The sequence below is a fragment of the Chironomus tepperi genome, unplaced genomic scaffold, assembly GCF_022539635.2.
Source record: "Chironomus tepperi strain 1889 unplaced genomic scaffold, CSIRO-AGI_Ctep_v1 contig_89, whole genome shotgun sequence".
In the NCBI taxonomy this organism is placed as follows: domain Eukaryota; kingdom Metazoa; phylum Arthropoda; class Insecta; order Diptera; family Chironomidae; genus Chironomus; species Chironomus tepperi.
This window is the reverse complement of record NW_027226211.1, coordinates 1,900,006-1,925,384: the sequence shown is the minus strand read 5'-3', so window position 1 is coordinate 1,925,384 and position 25,379 is coordinate 1,900,006. Positions and strand designations below refer to the sequence as shown.

The 25,379-nt window shown below is 33.7% G+C and overlaps 1 protein-coding gene across 1 annotated transcript in view; it reads right to left on the bottom strand.

The window, feature by feature from the left end:
• The window catches only part of shakB (shaking B), a 272,520-nt gene that overhangs the window by 138,371 nt on the left and 108,770 nt on the right, over positions 1-25,379 (bottom strand). The gene's annotated exons all lie outside the window — the stretch shown is intronic.

Genomic DNA, 25,379 nt, shown 5'->3' with positions numbered 1-25,379 from the left:
AGTCTATCTACCCCCGAGCTACACACCAAGACGATGATGTTGTAGCTGTATTCATCATAACGTATTAAAGAAGTCAAATGACAGAGAAAAGGCATGATGACGTCTTGATGTCATCAATTAACTACGTCATTGTCATGATGTGCCAATTGGAAACAAAAGAAGTGGATAATTTACGAATTTTGCATTTCTTCTGACTCAGGTTAATTCTGTTCATCTACAATCTCTAGTCCGAAAGACACGCAGCTTGAAAAAGTTAGAAACTAGTGTTCCTAACCAAGGATGACTATTTTCATCTACAATCTCTGGTCCGAAACGCACAAGTCTTGATAAAAGTCAAAAAAAGAGTTTCCCTAAGCCAGTGTGACTCTATTCTTTAAAAATCTCTAGTTTGAAATGCACACTGCGCAAAAAAATGGAAAATTGTGTCTATAAGCTTGCGAGACTCTAGTTTTGAGTCGGATTTAGCTGAATTCGTCTTGAAGCTTTGCGTTTTGGGTAACCAGCATAAAGCTAGACCTTGGATTGTTATCTGAACAACTCTCAATCTTAAATCTCAATTATTTGGATTTTACAATTTAATTTAAGCCCACCTAAAAGCTTACCAACCCAATTTCTTCTTCCAACCTTAAAATATTCAAAAATTTGAAAATTCCATTCTCCAAAATAATTAAAGCAAACATTTAAGCATCATCAATCCCCCATCCCCTCGAAATAAAAGGAAGATAGATTTATATCCATCTCAGACAAATTCTCATGATTAATGAAATTAAACTGAAAATAATCTAATTTCCCCGAAAAAAAAGAAAGAAAAACTTCAATTCATCATTCTATTGTCTCGAACAAGTACAATGGCAATGAATCATTTCATATTTGTCCTCATCCACTCACTCTCTCTTTGTGTGTCTCATATAAATAATCTATAAGGCACTCAATAGTGGAAGCTTTCTTTGCACCGAGAAATATGAGAGAAAATTCTCATCCAACAAAGATATTTTCAGCCATTATTTCCCCCTTTAAGCAAATACTTTTTATTGTCTTATTGTTTTCATTTTATTTATATTTGCCCCATCCATTTATGTTTGTTTATATATTTATGAATTATTTTCCATTACGCGACGTTCCTCTCGTCTTTATCAAGCCTTTAACTCGCTTTTTTGTTTGTACTTTTTTTGCTTCTCTTCGTTTTGTTTTTTTATACTTTAACAATTTTATCACTGCTGTTGTGTGCTTCTTGATGTTTTTATTAGTTTAATGAGTGATTGGATTGCATGGGGGTAATGATGTGTTGATTAGGATGTGAATTTGGAAGTGGAAAATCACTTTGATTGGTTTAGTGTTACTTAATTTGGTGGAATGCTGTCAATGGACGTCAGATTGATGCAATTAGTGATTGATGTCAGAAAGGACATTGTAATGAAGAGTAATAGAGATACTTTGACTGTTTAATGAACGAAATCAAGGCGGAATTTGAGTTTTGGGCAACATTTTTGAGTGAAACAGGTTGTGATTAATCGATGGCTTGTATGACTAGTTGTGAATTTGAAATGCTGAAACTATGTATACAGAATATTAATCGAAATATGTTAGATTCGGATTTTGAATAGAAAACAGACCAGGAACATGAACTATAGCATCTCATGCCGAAAGATTCGGTAATTAGCAGACGAAAGAAAACGGTATTTTAAACTCTAAAAGAAACCTAAAGGAGGTACAATTGATCTGTACAAACAGCGAGTCTAGGTAAGCTCAGCCCAGCTTCATAATACACTCAGCAGGGATGCAGCCAAAATTTAAAGAGTTTAAGAATTTTTTCACGAAAATCCATTGCAAATTAGGGTGTTGTTCAACGACACAACGTCAAAACCCGCGGGATAACCCGGGAATTCTCTCGTTAATCACCGAAAATAATCCACAAGATTCTGCGGGAATTCGCGGATAATTGCAGGATTTTCCCGCTGGTTTCCCGTTGTGTAGGTTAGGACTAACAATTCAAAAATTAAAGAATTTTGTTCCAAAAAAGAGTTTTGATCCTCAAAAATTCCTGAATACGCCCCTGACTCTCAGAGCTGGACTTAGTAATGTTCTAGAGAAATTCATAGCAGTACCCTACGACAAGACTCATTTTGCAGAGTCGAACAGTCAAATTGACGTCTTTTTGCGTCCATTAGCCACCATAACAGTACCTTATCGAGTGTAATATGCAATTCTAGTTTGTTCTTAAGTCTAACGATCTCAAGAGTCCTTAGATTAATCCTAGTACTTAATTTATCTACCATTCCTCATTGCAAACATCAGAAGTCTTCTCTCGAAGCACATTTCATCTCTCTTTAAAGCTTAGATCCAAATTATATTCTTCATAAAGCCCCCATACTTAAATGTAAATGAAAATCTTTCTGCAAAACTCTTTTTACTCATATTTAGAATCATCTGTCATACTAAAATGACAAATTATCCCATTCAATTTATTCATCCCATCTTTTCAAATCTAGGGCAAATATTTTAAAATCCTCTTATTTCATAAAAGTGCCTTAGCATTTTGAACAAATATAGCAGAATTACGCTATATCGCCACTTCAGCAAATGATATAATCATTTAACAATTCCTATTTATTAACAATAACAATAACTGCTTATGAAATGAAAATTTTAAAATGTCATTGAATAGTTGTTATAGTATAGAATATAAAAGATGTAGTCTCAATGATAAGAGACAATCAAAAAATGATATGAGCATATTTTTCAAGTGCTGTATAAAATATCATATATATCCATATTGTATGTTTGAGGATGGCATATATGTAATGTTTTTTTTTTTATTTAAAGTTATAATAACAATGATAAATCACAATCTATTCAGTCTAGTTTCTCATTAATCTTATTTACTGTATCTTATGTCATGCAAATATTCCTACACCATTATCGTTGTCATCATCATCAACATCATCATCGTCAACATCAGAAGTGTGTAGTTTATTCTATCTAAGAATAAACTTTTTGTGCCATTGCTTCTAGATTTACATTTGTGTGTTTTCTCAAGTAATGCAATATCGCGACTATGAAGCTAATCGATATTCATTTCAAAATTAGCTTTGCTGTATCGCATAAAATTTAATGCTGAACAATCTTTTTTGTTGAGAGGCGTATGAGTGAGATGAGATTTCTAGGAAAAAATGTATCAGATGATGTGTATTTTTGAGATTGATGGGGTAGAGCTGATGGGTGGGTAGAGCTGATGAGTGGGTAGAGCTGATAGGGAGAGTGGTGGAGTAAGAGATACGGTCTATAGATTCTCAAAAGCTGATACTAGGTAGATTAAAAATAATTGAACCTCAAACCCCTATAGGCTACAACAGGCTATGAGGTTTTCATGCATTTGATTGAAATAGATCTATAGCTTCTAGCTATGCCTAGTAACTGCCTAGCTATATATAATATATCATATTATGGTAATGATGGGGTACATCTGTGAGTAGGTTAGGTATTATACCAAGAAATAACCTCAAACTCCTCTGTAGAAACCCGAATATCACCCCTAATTCAAACATAGAAGCCCAAAAGTCCACGGAATCATCTCATCAATAATACTTTCTTCCTTATTCATATCCCTCATTCCCAAAAATTCCACTCAACTCGCCTCACAACATTACTATCCACCATTTCGCTCATTCGAACTTTTTAAGGATTCACTGTGAGTACACATTGCCCTACTTTATGTTAATCACACGTACGTGAATTTTAACGAAAATTGTTCTACTAAACTTTAGTCTTATAGACTTATAAAGATCACAATGAAAAGATATGTTAAGAACTACAAACTTTCTTTTGCCATTTCTCATTCCTTCCCATTCATGGTTCGTTGTGTCTGCTGAACATGCCGCATGTACTTAACGTAAAGACCTAAATTTATTAGCAATTTACGAAAAAAAAAATTAAATGAAATTTCATGATACATTTTTGGAGATAGATCTGATGTTATGGGCAAATATTGTCTAAAATCAAAAACATGCTCGTACATGCTATGCGTGAGATGCACGACGTTGATGGGTTCTCATCAACATTTCGTCCATTTCAGACAGAGACGACTTTACAAAAAAACATAAATAACGACGATGGAAGGAACAAATCATTTATTTAAATTTAGATTAGTGATTGCATGCAAATGGATGTTTTGTTGGACTTTATGGACGAGAGAGATGCGTATGGAGATTTTACAAAGGATGTGAAATGATAGTTTAGGATGTAAAGTGAAGCATCAGATTGTGTACTTTAGGAGATTTTAATTCATTTGCATATTCGTGAATTTAGGATTTTTTTGGTGTCGTTACAGCTTTGAGGTTATGGAGAATGATGGGAGTTTTGTAGTTCGTAGGGCTATTTTGGAGCGATGATGCTGGAGTATGCTGATGTAATCTGCATCATAAAGGTGAAATCTGATTAAAGTAGAGTCGAATTTGCGTATCAAAGATGATTATTGTCATTAAATCGAATCATTGCAGTTTGATGGAGAATAATGAAGCTTTAAAGTTGTAGTGACATTCCTGAGCAGCGTAATGTAAGTTCCTCGGTTGCTGCTACTTCGTCAAGTTGAGAAGTAGACGTAAGAATGCCCTGACGACAACATAATGGTCTCTTAATGAGCTCTAATCAAATGAGAGCTAGATAAGTGTAGGAAATTTAAGGAATTATCAATTTAAGAACCAGATCATTAAGAATTAGACACCAATTTACGTTATATGATGTCTGAGCAGATTAGAATCTATGATATCAAGCCATATGTAAGCAAATCTTGAAAACCTATAAAATTGACAAATTTCCTCAATTATCTCAAACTTCAAACCACACATCCTACTAAATTTCATCCTCAATTAGTTCCATTACCATACTCAATCATCTGTAATTCACAGATTAAAATTCCAAGAAAATATTTACCCCAATAATCGATTTAAAATTCATGATATATCAAAGATTGAATTGAAAATGAGTCAGAATTGATGCATTTATTTTAAAATACCATAAAATATGCATTAAAATAGCCCATAGCACATTAATGAATATCAATTATGGACTTAATTAAATCATTATACTCAAAGTCTTATTTAAATTTTGCTAATATTATTTGAGAGAAAGATGGTGTCAAAATTAGTTAGAATAATATTCTTTAAAATGATTTATGAAGTTAAAGGGGGTCGATTGTTGGAGCATGGTTCCAGTAAGTAAGGGGGTCGATTGTATATTACGTAAAGCTGTTCGGAAAGTGATCCAAAAGCAGCATGACTTTAAATGATCTATGAAGTTAAAGGGGGTTTGTTCATAAATAACGTATGGTTGTTAGGGAAGTGCTCCTATAGCACCATGACGTAGGATGGAAATGAACGAATACTTACTTACTTACTTCGCTGGTCGAACAGATCAACTGTGATCAATGGCCTCAGGAACGAATGGAATAAAGGAACAAAAGTCAAAAACTATAATTTGTACAAGCTTTGTGTTTCGGTCAGCAATAGAGTCAGATGGAAGGCCTTTCGTATCAGTCTAGGCTACAAATTGGAGCATGGTTACAGTAAGTAAATTAGAGAATTAGGGGGAGGGGTGTGATTGAGATTTATTTACATTTTAAGCAATTGTCTTGTTTCAGAGAGGAGATGAAGTGGTCGGAGGGGTCTGGTTCCCAAAAATCAATCATCCCCGTTACCTTACAACTGAACATCCCCAAAAATAATTCCCAATAAAGTTTTTTATTCAATTTTATCGATTTCTTCCCTTCCATACACATAATTTAAATAAAGTTTATCTTTTGTTGTTCTTGGAAATTCTATCCGATATTCTCCGAAAAAGAATATCCTATAATTTACATTCGACTTCCCCATTGAGAGCATTTTACATCCCCTGAAGGTGTAAAATTTCTTTAAAGAAAAAAACCATAAAAACCGGATGAGCTTTAATTATTCCTATCCTCATATTTCTTCTGTGCCTCTTTTGTTGAGCTTTTCTTTAAAGTTCTAAAAGCTAAAAAGTTTTAAATAACATACATATTGATTAGGATAATCATAAAATAGCATAAGTGTAGCATGTAATTCTTTCATATATAAAAAGAATTTAATGGAAATTTTCTCATATATCCTCCTTTTCTGTGTTTAAAGAAGGCAAAAATATTCAATTTTTGTGTCTTTTTCTTCTTTTTGATAAATTCATTCATTCCGAGCTGTACAAACTTTATATACTTTAAAATTTAAGGAGTTGTCTGTATTTTAATTCACTCTTGAGAATTTTTATACTTTATGGATCTTTTTATATTTGAGTCTGTACTATTGTCTATATTAATCCTTTGTATTAGTTCAGTCTCTTGATACTATTTATGAATTAGGAGCTATGTGGTATTGTTTAAATTAGCTATGAAATTGAAACTTATGGAGATGACATGCTTTGAGATTTTAATAATATTTTGTCATATCTAGATACAGTTGTGAGTAATCGGGCATTGAGCTCTATAATTTGATCAGATTTTGAAATTGTATGACAATATATGTATGAAAGTCATAGACGAAGTTAAAGGAAGCGTTCATCTGAATTGCACAAATCGATGACTTGATGGTGCATTCGGTTTAATTCTGGTACCATGACAGAGTCACGTCGACCTGGTATAAGATTTTGAATAGATATACCAACTTGTGGTATTAGGGTCAACAATAGTTGCTTGACTTATCGCCGACACTCTAATACGCCACTGTTGCTTTTTCGCTGCTATTTGACTTAACGTATTAGGGTTCATATTCTTGTTGCGTTCGTAGAAAAGAAGCCATAGCAAGCAAAAAGTGGACTTTTAAGCGCAGAGTTAGCTGAGAACATGCTCGTTGCATGTTAGGAGAAGTTGCTTGGATTCAGTTAAATTTGTGATCAATATTAAGTAACGCAGCACTAGGAACGCAATTTTCTGACTTTTTCACCTCTTGTACTTTTCTTTAGCAATCTTATTGACACAATTAAGACACAAGAAGTGTATTAAAGTATCCCAAGTAATGCCATGAGAATATTTAACCTTAGCATTTTGTGAACGAAGTCTCGTGAAGAGATTGCACAGATTGCAAGACAGTATTTCACTTATTGCTAGTAACTATATTGGTAATTAGTCCCAAATTAGTCCTAAATTGAACTCTAGCAAACAGGATCCTTATTAATTTATAAATTGATAAAGTTTAGTCAGCAAACGGCTGTTTCAGATGGCATCTCAAGAATTTAATTGGTCTTCACAAAAAACAACTCAAATGCATGACTATTTCGTGAATTTCAGAGTAAAAACCTCCACTTCCAATCCACTTTCAACTCCACTCAAAGCCAATTTTCTCAATAAATTCATAACTGTCCTCACAACATCTAGAATTTGCAAAATTCCCTCAAAAATTTCATCACATAAGTACAACTCGGGTCTCCTTAAACACCCATCCAAAATTTTATTTTTCCCAGCACTCAATCGGATCAACTCTTTAAATGATCCTATTCAAATAACTTGAGAAGAATAAAAACAACAAAATCAAAATTGTTTTCCAAGAAAGAGTCAGCAAAGAAGCTTTAAATGTCGACGCATGGAAGTCATTTTCATAAACGTTTGTGAACGTAATTTGAAGAAAAAGGCAAGCATGAGAGACGAAAAATCAAAACATTTGTACTCGTTCTGGTTAAACGAGTTTCTGGTAACAACTTGCAGCACAATTTGAAGTAGTAAGCACGAAGGAAGCAAAAAAAAATGATTTAAGAAGGAAATAAAAAAATTTTATTCTTGCTCCTCTTGTACTTGACATAGGACATGATGATGTGAGAGAGGCAAGAGCAAAAAAAGAAATAAATGTGAAGAATGACGATACACATCATAAGAATGTGAAAACAAGGAGGCGCACGACAAACATCGTGTAAGTAAGTAAATGCAAATATTATCAAAATAAGTTGATGTGGGGGGTTTGTGGGGAAGTGATGGGTGGATATGAATATTGGAGTCAATTTAATTACATTGCTGGAGGAATAGATCCATTAATGATCCAATTCTGATCCATGGTCTTGATTAAATGGTGCTTTAAGGTAGCTCTAGTGCTTACTCACTTACTTTGCTGAACATACAGATCAATTGTGATCCGTGGCTTCTTTCAGATGAAGCCTAAAGCTGGTTTCCATCTGTAAATTACCAATACCAAGTGTCTCTATTCACCCTGCTTTCAATAGACTCCTTTAAAGAGTTTATTTCATCCAGATTGGATTTTTGGGCTCAATTTCCTCAATCGCATGTGATTTCACCTGAATACAACCTTTTGATTCTCTCAACCTTGTCACTAAATGTCCTAAATAGCATCAAGTCGGTTAATCTATTGAAAATTTGAAACTAAGCCGAAGTGACCCTCACTTGAAGCTGGATTCGGTTTAAATTCAGCGTCATACTAGAGTCAAGCTGACCTGGAGCCGAGTTCGATTAAGATTCGACAATATGTCAGAGCCACACTGACCTGGAGTCAAATTCGGTTTAAATTCGGTACCATGCTAGAGTCAAGCTGACCTGTAGCCGGATATCATTAAAATTCAGTTTTATGTTTGATTCACGCTGATCTGGAGCCAGATTCGGTTTCAAATCGTTATCATGTTAGAGTCACGCTGTTCATAAGCCGGATTTGATTAAAATTTGACATTATGCCAGAGTCACGCTGACCTGGAGCTATATTCGGTTACAAATTGGCACCATGTCAGAGTTACGTTGATCTGAAACTGAATTTGGATTAAATTCGGCATCATACTAGAGCCACGCTGACGTGGAGCCAGATTCGGATTCAAATCGATATCATGTCAGTGCCACGATAACCTCAGACCAGATTCTTGATCAATTAATCAATATATCCCATTCCAGTGCATGACATCACTAACTAAACATCTCAAAGTAATAGAAAAATATCTGAAAGACTAAACTTGATGATGATGATGCTGATGAAAGAGGAGGAATGAATCGTTATAATATGTGATGCCTGCCGAGTGGCACACTCTAACATTCTACATGTTCATGTCGCATGGATATGCCACAATAGGCAGAAGAAGTTTTTTTTTTTACTCATGCCATTTTCTGTGATATTTATTTTTGTCGCCTTGTCTCTGTGAATATAAATGATATTATTTTGTCTAAATTAGATATTTTTTTTTTCTGCTGTTCTCTGCTCTTCCTTTATGCTTCTTTTCATCTTCAAGTGGAAGACGCTTTTTTTCTTCATGTCATTTTATGAGATGTGCCCCATCTTGCCCTTTCCCTTTTATATCTTTATCTCCTTCAACAAATACTTATGTATGGAACATACATATCTTCTATGACAGAAAAGGAATACTTAAACGATGAAAAAGAGCAGCAACATCATATTTAAACCCACTTGAATATAAATATAAATGTCATTATATCACTACTGAAACAATATGCAGATTTCTTATGCTGCTTTTTTTTATTTGTTTTCTGTTATTTTTTTTTTTGCCTTTTTTTCTTCGTCTTTTATCCTCCTTCATTCCAATTTTCATGGATATCATTTTGAGTGAATAATATTCTTATGTATAGAATAATATTAATATTCCCTAACATTTAGAATATCCTTATGAAAAACTTAGTTGGAATTTTATGTTTTTTGATGACTTTTGAGTGGATGCTTTTGAATATTGAGATGAAAAAAAGAAATTTTTTGAGAGGATTAGATGTTTGTAGTTTGGGTAGGGTAGTTATTAAGAGGAAATTGGACATTTTTGAAATAATTTGATGTTTATTGCAAGTTTATTGCTCCTTAAATAGTATGAATTTATATAGAATTGTTCAAATGAACCCAATGATTTGTCCAAAATGGGAATCGATCTACTTATCCCTTAATTGCTGATGAAGTGCTCAACTCACTAAGAATGGTTCACTAATATTAGCAAATTTTCAATTTCAGTGGCAATACTAAGGAAAAGTCCAATAGCTAAGTTCTCCAAATATTCGACCAGCAATTGAGAAGAATTTATTTTGGTTCTCGCATTGGATATATTGGCAAATTGTCAACTCAAATGGCAAAGCCAGTGACAACAAAAAGCAGCAGTTACGTAGTGGGACCGACCTTATCAATCTGAGTTCGATCTCAGAGAAAGTCTATTCGGATTTGGGTGCTTTATCTAGCCTCACCAACTTGGTTTGTGTATTCGTGACACGGAACTTTTAGTGGTCTGAGCTCTTAAATGTCAGTTCAGAGGTACTTGGTTAGATCTCCGATTTAAATATATTGGCAAATTGCCTATTCTAATGAGAAAACCAAGAAAAATCCCAAGAGCTTAGTAATACTCTGAGCAACTGACCGATAATCAAAAAGTCTGGTTCGATACCCGCTTTAAATGGATCATCGGGTGAATTAAAATGAATTTAGACAACTTCCTAAAATTCATAGACCCCCAAAATAATTCTCATCGTCTTTCATGTCTTATAGATGTCTACTAAGCACCCCAAGTCGTCTGGACAGCAATAACATTTTAATAAAAATTCTATCCTCAACTCTAAATCTTCTTCATTAATAACAAAGAATCTTAAAAGACAATTCATTCAAATCAGCATTTTCATTAAAAATTCTCAACGACATCCCACAGTAAAAAAATCTAATTTATTTTTTAAAAATCCCCATTTAAATCAACCTCATTTGTCATCATCCATCAAGCACAACAGAGAGAACTAAATCTTTAAAAAATAAAAAAGTTATCCCAAGGGATCCCAAAAAGGATAAACACACACATAAGACAATCGAGAATGTGCTTACATCCCAAAGCTTGTTAGCTCGTAACTAGCTCAGTTATTTATATAAATGATATTAGATGATATTGAAGGCAAGTATGAATGAAATAAAATAAAAATAAGAAAAAGATGGATAAGAGTTAATTAGTTTTTAGTTAATTAGTTTTTGCTTATTTTTGTTCCTCATAGTTAAGCTTATGAGATTGTTTGTGTGTGTCTTATTCAGTTTTCTTAATGTGCATATAGAGAGAATATTGAAGTAGTTGGTATAGTTGGGAACAAATAATGGCTTAGTAGCAAGGATGGATTTGATGGAGCATGGGGTATTCAATGAGGTATTCCATAAGACGGGGTTTGAAGGGTTCCCTGACACCCTCAATGCACAAATTATAGAAGCGTATTTAAGATCTAATGATAGCTTAGCAACAGGGGTGTAGTCAAGAGAGCCAGGGTTATTCAATGAGAAGGGAGGTTTTGGGGTCCTATAACGCCCTCAATTTACAGAATATAGTTGTGTGTTTAGGCTCAAAATGCTACATTTCTGCTAAGTAACTGAAGCGTATTCAAGTTGCATGGGGTGTGAGTTTGGGGGTCATCTCCCTCCCTTCCCCTCATTTGGAGAAGATTTTTCAGTTTTCTATTGTTTTTTGACGTAAAAATGAGTTGAGGATGATTATCAGTCAAATTATTAGAAAACTATCTATTGGAAGAAATTTTGATCCTTAAATAACTGTTTAGATACATCAAGGCTTGATCATGGCACATAAAGTAACAAGAAGTTACTCTTTTGCTGGACACAATCGGATGTAATATGGATTTAATTCTTGTAAAAATTCAGAATGACTAAACTCTTCATGTCCTTAATACTTCAGTCATACTAAAGATATTAATACCTAACATCGATTAATCGATAGTATCATAAGATCCACAGCATCAGCTGCTTACCCTCCAACTGCTCCACTGCCCAATACACACCCCCCATACTTCCATATCCTCCTCATAAACCATGCAAAGCTATTAAAATTATCATCTAAATAAAACTGCGTTATGCTGTGTATATGATGTCAATGATAACTTTTTAAGGCCTTTTAGGAGCTTAGTTTTGTGTATGGGGAGTGACAGAGACAGAAGTGAAGATAAAATAAAATAAAAATATGGATGGAATTTCTTTCATTAAAAATGTCTTACATTCGCAATTTCATTTAAGCGGAAAACAGACAAAATATTTATGACACTTTTATGACTTATCGATATATAAATCTTTGTGGATGTTCAGCGCACATAAAAGCTCTACATTTTTTTTTATGGTTGTATTAGTAAATGTATTATCACTATAAGTAATATAAAAATTTTCGTTCCTAACAAAAAAAAATTGATTCGTTCCACATTATCGAATTTTCTTTTATTTCCTTTCCATAATCAATTCTATGCATGCATGCTGTTTCTCGTTCTCTCTTATTATTATATTTTTTTTTTCTGTGTGTCTGTTTTACTTCTAAAGAACAATTTTCACTCAATAAAAAAAAGTTTTTCGTGTAACTTTTTTTTTTCATCGTTCGAAGCTTGAAACATGAGGGGAATGTGGGGATGTTAGGTGATGCTTTTGAATGGAATGAGTCGGGTAATCGGTACAAAATTTGGAATTGAGCTGACGTGGCATTAGCAAAGTACCAGATTTAAACCGAAATTTGCACCAAATTTGAGTCATGTCGATCTGGGACCGGGTTATTCTCAAATTAAACAATTTCAGCTTTTTGGGGCTATCAACACCTAAATTTAAGGTTTTTTAAGAAGATTCTGTGAATTTTACCTTACAGGCAAAGAGCATACTCTTGAGAGCTTACTGTACTTAAATATACTAATGGAGCATGCTCGCGAGTGTTATTTTCAACTTGTTCTGTTCTTAAGAGCATACTCTTTGCCCTAGCAGGCAAATACGTATTAACAAAAAGGACGTACAATTTAAAAGCTATTGATTTAAGTATTAAGTAACTTGATTAACATTTGAGCTAGGACTAACCACATACAGCCTAAACCACTCTTTGGGTAATCTGGAAGCATATTATGAAAATTTGAAGGGAGACTGATTGCAGTTGATGATCATTTGATGATCTTACTAGGATAGAATATAATGTAGGGTCTGCTTATCTTATACTGCATGATCTGTTGCAACAAATTCTCTACAGAATGCCTATGTCCTTGATAAAACCAACAATATCCAAAAAGCAGAAGGGGTTCGAAATATTATCAAAGCTGTTCTAAGCACTACAGTGCTAATGATACTTCACTTTGAGACGCTTGTTGATCTGAATCACTTTCAGGACACCATATAGTCAATTATGAATGCAATAGTTTCAATTGACTCGATTTTCGTCTCTTCCAAAAGACACTAAAGAAGAATTGTAGAAAAATCCGAAGGTAGCCAAGCTTGACTGTGCTATAGGGTCAGATTCGATGAAATCCAACCTCAATCTAGACTCACGCCAGTCTCAAACAGAATTTTAAACCAATTTCTACACCGTGTATCTTCCGAATTTTCCACAATTAGAATTGGAAATTGGCAAACGGTAGCCATCGATAGAGCCAGCTTCAGGAGGCGACTGAGGGAAGCCATGGATCACACTTGATATGTACAACCAGCGAAGTAAATAAGTATCTTATGAATCCAGCAAACAGCAAGTAACTTAAAAGAAGCATTAAAAAATTTTCCCATCAACATTTCCAGCATCACACAACATCCAAACAACCCCCAAGAGAACAAAAAAATAAAATAAAAGAAAAATTGTAACAAGAAGTTTTTTATGTGTGCGCTGAATTCACGAAAAGCTTTAAGTTCTTAAGAATATGTTTTTCTCATCGTAATTGCAATCAAACTTTTTAATTCTCAATTGGTGCCTCAATAACTTTCTTCTCGTTTATGCTGCATTATAGGGTACGAAAAGTCTTAAGTGGAAAATTTTACCAGATTAATTTCTCATCGTCATTACAAATTACTGTAAAGTTGAAGACATTTACCGTGAAAAAAAAAGTCTTTAAAATTCAAACCTTTAAATTAAATCTATAAGAGTTGAGGATGGATAAAGGAACAAGATCAAGCAAAATGGTTCTTTAGCAAAAAAGAGATAAAAAGTTTTAATGACCATAATTTCATTAGGATGTTTTTCGGTTGCTGCTCTATCAGCATTTTAGATGGAATCTTATGGGGGTACAGCTTGTTTGATATATAGCTAGGTTGGAATTATCGAAAATTTTCTATCAAATGGATTGCTGTGATGAACAGATTTTTGGTCATTTGATGGGTGGAGGCTTGACTTGAATTTTTAAGAAGGATGAAAAAAGGCAAAAGTTGCAAGTTTTTTTTTGTGCCTGCAATGGGGGATGAATTGACTGTAGACTTTTTTGTCTTTTTTGAGAATTAAGTTAATTTAATGGCATAAAATCAGGTCAAGTGACGGAGTTGAGGGCATGAATTTAAATTATTGATTTTAGTGAATTTTAAGGATTATTTTGATGTATGCAGGAACTTAGAAATTGCAGCTCAATTTTGGCTACTAAATTTAATCCGGGATCCTATTTTTGACAGTCCGGACTTAATAGCATAGTTCCATTAAATCTCCATCAAACTCTTCTTATCCTCCCCTCAAAAATTACCAACAAATGTATCTGTCAGAACGTAACATCTTCATAATTAAAAAATACACAAACTGATTCTCATTATTTCTATTATCTCCACTTCCGCTTCATGAATCTGATTAATTTCACTTAAAATAAAATAAAAATTTTTAACTACAAATCAACACAAAACTGACAGACGAATTACAACCAAGTTGATTAACAATTCTGAAATGAGCAGCCGTCTGTGAAAGACGTACCTCCATTTACACAAAATATAAAATATATATTTTTTGACTGAATCGTAATTAAATTCTTCATGTTAATGTGCCATAAATATAATTAAGTTGGCATAAAGCAGTAGCACTGATATATATTCACAGAATAAAAAAAACGTGAGAGCCGAAAAAAAAGCCAAAAAATATTAATAATAATAGCAGAGCCAACAATAACAAATGAACCGAAATAAAATCAGTGAAAATTCATAATAATTTTCTGTGGCTTGTTAATTTTTTGATAATATAATGTATTTTATTTAATATACTAAAATAATTCCCCAACAAGCATGGTGAGAAGGTCTCAATTTAACGATTAGTCGGCCTTCATGTCGGACAAAAGGACAGAAGGGACAGAAGGGACAAAAGGGACAGAAGGGACAGAATGGACAGAATGACAGAATGGACAAAATGGACAGAATGACAGAATGGACAAAATGGACAGAAGGGACAGAATTGACAGAAGGGACAGAAGGGACAGAAGAACAAAAGAGACAAAATGGACAAAATGGACAGAATGGACAAAATTACAGAATGGAACAAAATGGACAAAAGGGACAGAAGTGACAAAAGGGACAGAAGTTACAGAAGGGACAGAAGGGACAGAAGAGACAGGAGAGACAGAAGAGACAGAAGGGACAGAAGGGACAGAAGAACAAAAGAGACAAAATGGAGAAAATGGACAGAATGGACAGAATGGACAGAATGGACAGAATGGGCAGAAGGGACAGAAGGGACAGAAGGGACAGAAGGGATAGAACGGACAGAAGGGACAGAAGGGACAGCAGGGGCAAAAAGACAGAAAATACAAATGACCTAAATTATATTAATCATGAAGGCACTAGAGGTGTGGGAAATGGCTTTTCATTCAAAATCGTAAGTCTTTAATTGAGCAAAGCTCACGAGGGGTGGACATGCACAAAAAATTATTTAATTAATAAATAATTATCAAGTATATTTAATGACAAAAATAAAGAGGAATTATTGATGAGGCATTTTTACTTTTGGGGATGATTTATGAGATTCATTTAAATATTTTTTTTCACTGTCGCTGGGACATTTTCCGATGAGAATTTCCTGTTCTACTTATTTCATGGCACGACTTAACAGAGACAAATGCAATTAAAATGAATGTTATGAATAAAATGTTCATTCTTAATAAGAGAATATGAGAATGAAGGAATGAAAAGACTCCTTAAACTTATGCAACATCTGAGAATGAATCTGGAAATTTTATGTGTGCTGTATTTTGTGATGAGGCTGTGGAGAATTGGATCAGATTGACTGAGCTGTTAATTTTGTTAAGATCTGGTTAACTGACGTCTTCTTAGTTATGTCAGCTATTTAGCAGCCTCATGGTTACCACTTAGAAGTCACTGATAAGTATATACTGATTGACTCTAATTATGAGGTATTATCAATCAAGTCTCGGGGTTAATATCGAGTCGTTATGGCTGTAAATAGCAGAGTATCATCAGTAAGCTCAGAAAAGCACAAGTTAAAATGAATCTGCATTTTGATCGGATTAAAACTGACACAATACAGTTCTTATACCAATTTTTTGGTATTTTTGACATCTTAAGAATATTTTGGATGAGACATTGGCATTAAAAGATGAAAAAATGTGAAAATAAAACCAAAATTCAAATAGTATAGCCTCTAGCAAGCCTCTAGAATTCCAAAACTGCGCCTTCCATCTTCCCCATCCCAACCAAATCCCAAATCACATCCAAACTTCCCAACTAGTTTTCCCTCATTTTTACGACACAGCAATAGCACAAGAACGAACAGAAAAAGGAGGATGAAAAGAGTCTTGGAAGTGAGAAAAGTAAGATGACACAAATTAGTTTTTAATGATACCAATGGAATGAATAGGAACGACAGAGAGAAAAAAGAGCTGATGATGATAATGATGGGAGAAGAAAATCTGTCACAAACCAGTCAACTCCTCAATTTGTGTCTCGAAATCGATTTAAAAAAGAAAATTTTCTTTTCTTCACGCCTTTGCGTCAATTTTGTCTATTAATCCTTCTTTAAAAAACTCAAAGCGACATGCCAACTCATAAAAAAAAGTTTTTTTTTTCTGTCTAATTTCAACTTCTCTTTCTGCTTCAACTTTTTGACAAAAATATAGAAAGAATGGAAGAGTTTTAAATGACATAGGGGGGAGTTTGGATGTTATGTGACTGATGGAAAGATAACAACAGGGTTGGAATGCTTTCTAACTGTGTTGGAACTCATCAGATCTAACTGAGATTCGCAATTGCTCAAGTAAGAGACTCCAAAAGCCCAAGTCGATTATTCGATCATTAATCTGGCCAGAGGTAGGCGTGACTCTAAGTTAGAGGCACAAATGTCATTTATTTTGTAATTTTAGATGCATTTGCGATTGCATAGACACAACAAATTGTGATTTTAGCCTTATTGACATCAGATAGTAATAATAGCATTATTCTGTGGTTGTATTAATAGTTAAGTGCCGTAAAATCGTGAGGACAACCTAAGGACATCTGTTTTGAGCCTATTTTGATATCAAAAATAAAATTAACCGCAGCATTCAGCTTAAGACAGCTCATTGACATTGACCATCTTTCATTACCCTTATTCCTTCTTTCCCTTACAACCTAATCCATTACATAATACCCAAAACGTCCCCAAAAATTCAAAAACATCAAAAACAGAATTGATGACAACGATGATGGTAGTAACAGACAAAGAAAGTTTTGCGCAACGCACACAAATAAATTTTTTGTCGTAAGCGATTAAAGAGATAAAGAAAAATGGAAAAAAGTTTCCTTTTTTTTTCCTTCATTTTTCTGTCTTTCCATTTCATGCCGAAAGTATAAATGTCTGTTTAATTAACTCATTCACTGATGATTGTCGCTTAGAATAATAAAGGTCACGCATACAATTAAGTCGAAAAAAAAGTTTGAATGCTTTTGTCTTTGATTTTCGTCGTGTGTTGCTGTGTCCTACCTTTAGATATACTTCCATTTCTTATTTTGTGTTATTCACGTTATTTTTGCATAATAATGTTAGATAATGTTGGAAGGGGATATACCTGATTGTATGATATTTAAATTTAGGCATAAAAATAAAACAATAGAAATTTGTATAATTTTCACGGATAAGTTCTAGCTATAAATAAATGTGGCTTAACAAAAAATATATATACACAAATATTTAACTGACATAGACACACACACACACACATAAATAAAAACACTAAAAATAACAGAAAATTGTTGAAATCATAAAGGATAATCGAAACAGATTAGAACACAAATCAAATGCAATAGACATCCCTACATATACTATTATTTTCGGGCGATATAAAAACGGGCTTTTTTTTGGGGTTGAATAGGATCGTGTTTGGTAGATTGTATGAATTTTTTTGGTAATAAATAGATAAACTGGACATTATGTTCAGAGAATAAATGCTGATTATAGATTAGCAAATATTCATAAAGGTGTTATGTTTGGAATATTAAAATTGAGTGTTTATGAGCCGTCGGAATATAAGCTTTTAATAGAATCAATATAGGCCCTAATAGGAAGAGAGCTTGCTCAATTTATATACACTAGACGAGCATGCTCGTCAACGTTGCTTTCAGCTTGTTCTGCTCTAGTGGGTACGATCTTTAACTGCTAAGGAATGAGTTGGCAATTGGGATTGCAACTTAGTCCGACGCTCTAACCACTCGACCATTGCCGCTTTTTCGCTGCTTATTGCACTTTAGGCATCTTATATAAAACTAAAGTAGAATCCCATCAAGCATGTCGAACGTAAATTTATAAGCACCGGAAAGTTGGGTTTCTATTGGGATTTAAAAGGAAAATTGTATTGCCAATTTTCAAACGATAGTCAGTGATAGAGCCAATTTCAAGTGCCATGAAGAGCGCAGTCTGGTGGAGAAATAGGTGATTGGGTACAAAACGCTTAAAATTTTGCCATAATCTTACAGTTTCCTTGAGTATCATGAGACAAAAATCCAAAATCCCAGCAAATTTCCAAAAAATGTCAAGTCCCACTCCTCCCTTTATCCAAAACTTGTCGATCGAGATCAGAATACAATGCTCAGATACACCGAAAATTGTAAACATTTAGGGTTTGGCCAAAATTAGATGCGCATAGATGCATAGATGTAAATAACTGCAGGCCTGCGCATCTGAGCGAACCCTATAAAAATCGTACAATTTGGCCACTTTTGAATGAAAAAATGAGACAATTTTCAGCTGATTGCCTAAGTTTTGTAAGAAAATAACCAAAAAAGTCTAGTCAATTCACAAAAAATGCTCTCAACTTTACAACCCTTACTAATTTCTTCAAAACATCCCAAGAAGGTCGACTTAAAACAATTAGATCAAAATAGACTCACAAAAAATTGTTGTTGTATCTAAACTCATAAAAAATTTAGAATTACTGCCATTAATATCCACCCTTCGCACAGCATTTAAGTCATTCAAATTAACGTTCCATTAATTTCTATTAACTAATTAAAGTTTGTTTTTTTATTAATCATTTCATTACGACCAGCACGTATTCATAATCAAAAAAAAAAGAGATGTAAACGACCTGTTGCTAATAAAAATCTAGTAAAATCATGTCCTAATTGAATTAACTTAGATTAGATGACCAGCAGGATGTATCAGAGAAAAAGAAAAAAAATGAGAAAGTTTTCAAGTCGTAAATACTTTTCTGGTTTTTCTTTTTGATTCAGCTTGACTGAAATGGGGGTTGATTGGAAAGTGATGGATGTTGATGAATGGGATGTTTGGGGATTTTGGAGGGTCTGGACTCAAGAAAGTCAATTTTGTTGGGTATTTCTAACATTTTCAAGGTTTCTTAATTGAATAGAATCTAATTCTCTTTGAACTCCTGCTTTACATCCCTGAAGCTGTATGACCATTTACTAGGGGTGTAGCTAGTAATCAAGGCCACCTCATTCCATCCTTTTGGCGGGTCAAAGTAGATTTGAGATTTTTTCATGAAAAACCCTTAAAAATTGAAGGATTCCACCAAATAAAGGATAAAAAAGGAGCTGTTTGTAGGTAGTGAAGCCCACTCCTTTCCCAACAACCCCTGAAGATACCCAATCCATCGCATTTTCGAAAATTTAACCGACATTCGCTTCAAACTAATCACAATCTAGTTGAAGCAAAAGAGGAAAGTGACACGTTGATGGTCAAACCCAATCTCTTCCTCCCTACACTTGAATACACCCTAGCCATCTTCTTTTCGAGAAATTATCGGACATTCGCTTCAAACTAATGGCAGTAAGTCACTCAAACCTAATCAGAAGCCATTCCTCATCCTTAATAATTGACATCACATCCAAAACATCCCTCAAAAGTCTGAAGCTCTAACGATTGCAGTCAAATACAATTAACATCAGTAGAGCATGAATTTCTAAGGGTTGCTGATAACTTGTCCGTAATAAATTCTACTTAAAAAAGGTTCACGATGAGAGGAAGCATAGAGCAAAAAAAAGAGAGAAATTTTTCTTTTTGCAATTGACTTTTTGACGGTTGCAATTGATTCTTATTTCCATCCTCAATCGTAACTTTTCTATCCTAACTTGAAGGCATTTGTATCAATTTTATTATGTTACGGATTAAATCTGTTCATAATTTGACATGAAATAAAATTGGCTATTTTTTTATTGAGCCAAGACGTTAAGGATTAAATGTATTTATTGTGAGACATGAGACATGCTAAATTGTGGGAAAAATATAGACCTTAAATACCATTTATACTAAAAACACAAGCAATGCGTCAGTCACGTATACAAGACGATTTAAGTATGATTTGAGTAAATTAAGTAGGAGATAATGTGAGGGAGTGAGAAAGAGATAGAGTTGTGGGAGTGAAAAAAAAAGGCAATCTTCACAACTAATTCCTCCCGTAATACGTGACTGCTTCATCAAACATGACTTCAACATTGAAATACTCATAAAATACATTTAGTACACATATTTACATGCTTTAGTTCTTTTTGTGATATATCAAACATAAATTCGGCTGTCTCTCTTACTTTCTTTTTTTGTTATTAATATTATTTCTCTATTATTATTCTGTATATTACTTGTATTCCTTATTATATTACTTTATTTCTACTCCTTATGCCTCACATTCTCAACATTCATTCATTTATTTTCTGTCCTTTCTTCATTTCTTATTTTCGGAATTCTTGTTCTTTTAGCGAGGGTGTAGACACTGTTTTGTTGGACATATGCCTTTAGAGAATGAAGGATTAGGGGAAAATAGGAAGTCTTGCTCAGAAGCTGACTCTTTGTCAAATATATAGCCTCTCGTGGTATCACCTTGATACCGCTTAATACACTGCTGGCGACCAAGTAATTTGCCGGGATAAGAGCATCAAAGGATAGAGTAAAAGCCTATCCAAAACACTTCGTCTGAAAGGTGACAGGCACACGATGAGACTGGGGATAGTATGCTTCGCAACTGACTATTTTCGAAATCAGCCTATACAAAAATGCAACATAAGTTAAATAGAAAACCTCCGGGAATAAAGGTTTGTCTAAGAATTTGATTCGATTGTGCTTGAGGCAGTATCCTTAGAGATCATCTAGGATACAAATAGAGTTCATCTTCTTTTAATAGAGATAGTGTTGCGCTTGGAATCATCATTATCCATGCGATACCTAACGATTGAGCCATCATTAAGCGTCATTTAAGTGAGATGGCACCAAACCCAAATTGTACACATTTGAAGGACAATCCAACGCTCATGGATCATTCATCAATAAGGGAATCTACTGATGCTAAACCCGAATGATACCAGGATAAATGGCCCGTCTTAAACAATACAAAAGCCCGAATAATAAAAGCAAAAATATGGCAAAGAGATAGTGCCATGACAACTTAGTGCAGATTCTATATTTAATCCTGCTTAACACCGACCTAACGCAGGTCATTTTCAAATTCTATATTGAATTCTGCTTAAACCCACTGAATGCTGTTAAAAAAAATTAAAGAAATTGAGTGTCTACACCCAGTTTCCAATACATTTCCGCTTCTATTTTGTGCCTGTTTTTTTCTATTCTTTCATTCACTACCAAATATTCATGAATAACTGACATAATTTATATTCGAAAGTATAATTTTGATATACTGAATGTTTTGTATATCAACAACAGTAAAAGCAATTGAGTCTACTATGTAGTATGTAACAAACAACATCAAAATAATATCAATAATAATAATAATAATTTTAATAATAATGACAACAACAGCGACACCAATCGAATAACAATTGTAAATATGCACATGTTTAGCTAGATAGTTTCCAGTTTGTAGGAAGTGAAAATGTAATAAAAATAGATATATGTAGATATTTATTGACTATATATGTACATGTGCGTGTAAGACACACATCAAATTATCGAATCATCATAAATATATATTAATAATAATAATGGTAGTGTATATAGAACTGTAAGTAAGTTTGGAAATGAAAGAGAAAAATTAAGGGATGAAGTGTGTCCAATATTTGAATTTCATTCATAATGCATGAGGGTGAGGGAAGTAGTTAGGGGATGTGATATGGTAAAAGAATTGGTTTTTCTTAGATTTACATCCAGAAAATTTCTTAAAATGTCCAGAAATAGCAAAAATGTATCAAAAATATGCTACCTGCTCCAACTTCTCTACAGCCCTGAAGCTGCCTGAGGTACCCTTATCAAAATTACATGAGGATCATGCAGGTGGGTAATAAGGGGTATAACATCGAAGAAAAATAGATTTTCCTTAGATTGACATCCTAAAAAGTATCTAAAAATGCTCACATTTTGCATAAACTTTCTATAAGCACACCTGATTTGATCCCACTCCTCCTTCCTCCTCTAATACAACCTGAGCTACCTCCCATCAATAATCACTAATGTGTACTCGTTTCTTTTCTCTGTTTTTTTTTTGACATTATATCGACTATATGTGAAAGCTTTATTCATTAAATTTCCCTTGAATTATTCGAAATATAGTAAAAGTTGTCAGCTGTTCGATATTTTTTTTACTATATATTTATGTGTCGAGTAGTATAACTTATTGCAAGGTGAATACACTACAAGGATGAAAATTGGGGTTTTCGTGTTTATTTTCAATTCTCATAGATATTATAAATACAAAGCGACACAATGACCTACAAAATAAAATATTGCAATGGCCTATAAATAGTTTTTGTTTAGGATGGCAAGAAATACCAACAACAACAATAACATTTGATACGTTGGATAATTTGTAGAGAGTTTATCCATTATCTCAATGTCCTTATCTATGTACATACATAAACTATAAGAAGGAAATTGCTTATATTGTCGTATTTTTATTTTGATAAATCCTACTGATATACCTAAAGCACTTATTTTCACATGATATATGTGTTTATCTACGGATGATGTAATGAAACGACACTTTATGTGGATTTACTATGTCCCTTTCGGTTTTTTTTTTTTTTGGCAGTTGTAAACGATATGATATGTGAACGGAAATATATATATATTTTATATATGTAGGGCATTTGTCGGATGATTCTTTTGAGCTAATCGGGAATATTTTATGACATTTATCGAGATTGACCCTCCCTGGGGAGTGAATGATAAATCATTGAATTTTATTTTTGGCAAGATAAGTTAAAAAATTATTAATGGTTTTTTGAGATTTTTTAAAAATTATAATTCTGAGTTTTGCTGCATATTATGTTGGAGTGTAATCTTCAAGTATAGTCAAGAGAAAATTGATAGTCGGTCTAACTATCTCTAACAGGCAAAGAGCATGGTATAGCTTTCATGGTACAGAAATATCACTACGATTCCTTGTTGCGGTGTCTTTGTCTGTTAGGGCATGGATACTAAACTCATCAAACTGGCATATCATCCAAATGATTGAATTTCATGTCAGTCAGAGCTCGAAGTTGACCTAAATTTGGTATGGAGTCGAATCGATTCAAGTCGAGTTCGAGCGTGTACCGTGGTTTTAAGCTTGGACTTGAAATTGGGAACTAAGAGAAATTTGCCAGCAAAAGTGCCAATGAAAATGTTCCTTTGGACCCATGCATGCTCTTGAACAACAATTTATATGTTTTATCAGCAAAATAACTAAGTATTTTCAATCAAAGCATTAATATCATGGCTTAGCACCGTTCTAAGAGAATGTCAATTAGGTTCAAAATCGGATAATTTCTTGAAATTTTGTGTTAGAACAAAATTTAGATAGACAAGCGGAAGCCAGCGGTAAGGACAGTTTCTGGCGACATCTGAGGAAGGCCATGAATCACAATTGATCTATTCGGCTAACAAAGTAAGCATGTAAGTAAGTAAAGTCAGATGGAAACACTTTCATAATAACCTTGTCCCCACATCAGAGCATGTTCCAGTCAATAGCTACTAGATATCCCTTATCATCAATTTTCCCTCAAAGTATTACTCTAATCCACCAATCAAACCTCATTAATTCACCTAAATCCCCCAACAAAGTAATCCCAACAATAACATACATAATAAATCCATAATAAACATTCAGGAAAATGTGAATCGATTGAGAATAATTAACTTTTGATATCTATCGATAAAGAAGTGCCAATAAAAATCTCAGAAAAAATTGGACCATTTTTAGTTTGATAAGCTATTTTTATGTCCTGACATTATATATATGATTTAGTAATCATAGTTGACTATACTGAAAGTTGTCGAGTATATTTGAATATTTTATGGATATTTTCATATCCGATATGAATTATTTGAAAATTATTTATTTATTGTCAAAAAGTGAGGAAGTAGAAAAGGGGAGTTGATTGGATGTTATGTAGCGTTGGATGTTGAATTTTGCAAGGTGAGTCAATTTGGATAGGTAGAAGGCTAGTCAATTTGGGTCAATTTAAGTCAATTTGGTCATTCTAGCTAGCTAAACAGCATTCTAGCTAGCCAATCGAGCTAGTAACTAACTTATTGGATTTTGAGTCTAGGTCCAATTCAACGACATGAGCTGCGGAATGAGCATTGTGTTCCCCTCTTTAGCAACGCCCAGTAGCTCAGTAGATAAGAGCACTTGACATATAATTAGAAATGATGGGATTCAAATCCTATAAGGGCTTTAATGTAGGGAACTATAGTAAAGTTCAGAATATAACCCATGTCAGCTCCTTTGGCCAGGGGAATTGTTCTTTAAATTTGACTTATTGAAGCCTATCAAAGGTTTGCTTGGCTTTGTCCTAATCTCAAAGAATCTCCTCCTCTAACTTCCACGCTGTGTTTTTTTGTTCATTCAAGCTATTTAGAAGACTAGCCTCTCTCAGCACCCTTAATTTGGGAAATTATGCTTCGACTTTGACACCCTGTAACCTTCCAAAGTCTTCCCCAGCTAAGTCTTGATCTCAATTAATCCCTCTCTTCTAACTTCCGCGCTGCAGGACAGTGAATTCTTCCCTACAACCTCACAACCCAACATAACATTACGTAACACCCAATCAACCCCCAGAAAATAGAGTTTGATATTGATATTAGATTTTGTAGATAGAAAGGATAGATTTGAAGGATGAACACACACACACACACAAATCACACGATATATAAACAAACAAAGTGTTAAAAAAAGAAGTTTTAGTAAACACAAAACACGTCAATAAAAGTAAAAACAACATCAATTATACACATCAAGTCTTGCGAACATTTATGACAGATTTTTTTGTGACATAATTTTTGTTTTTTTAAAG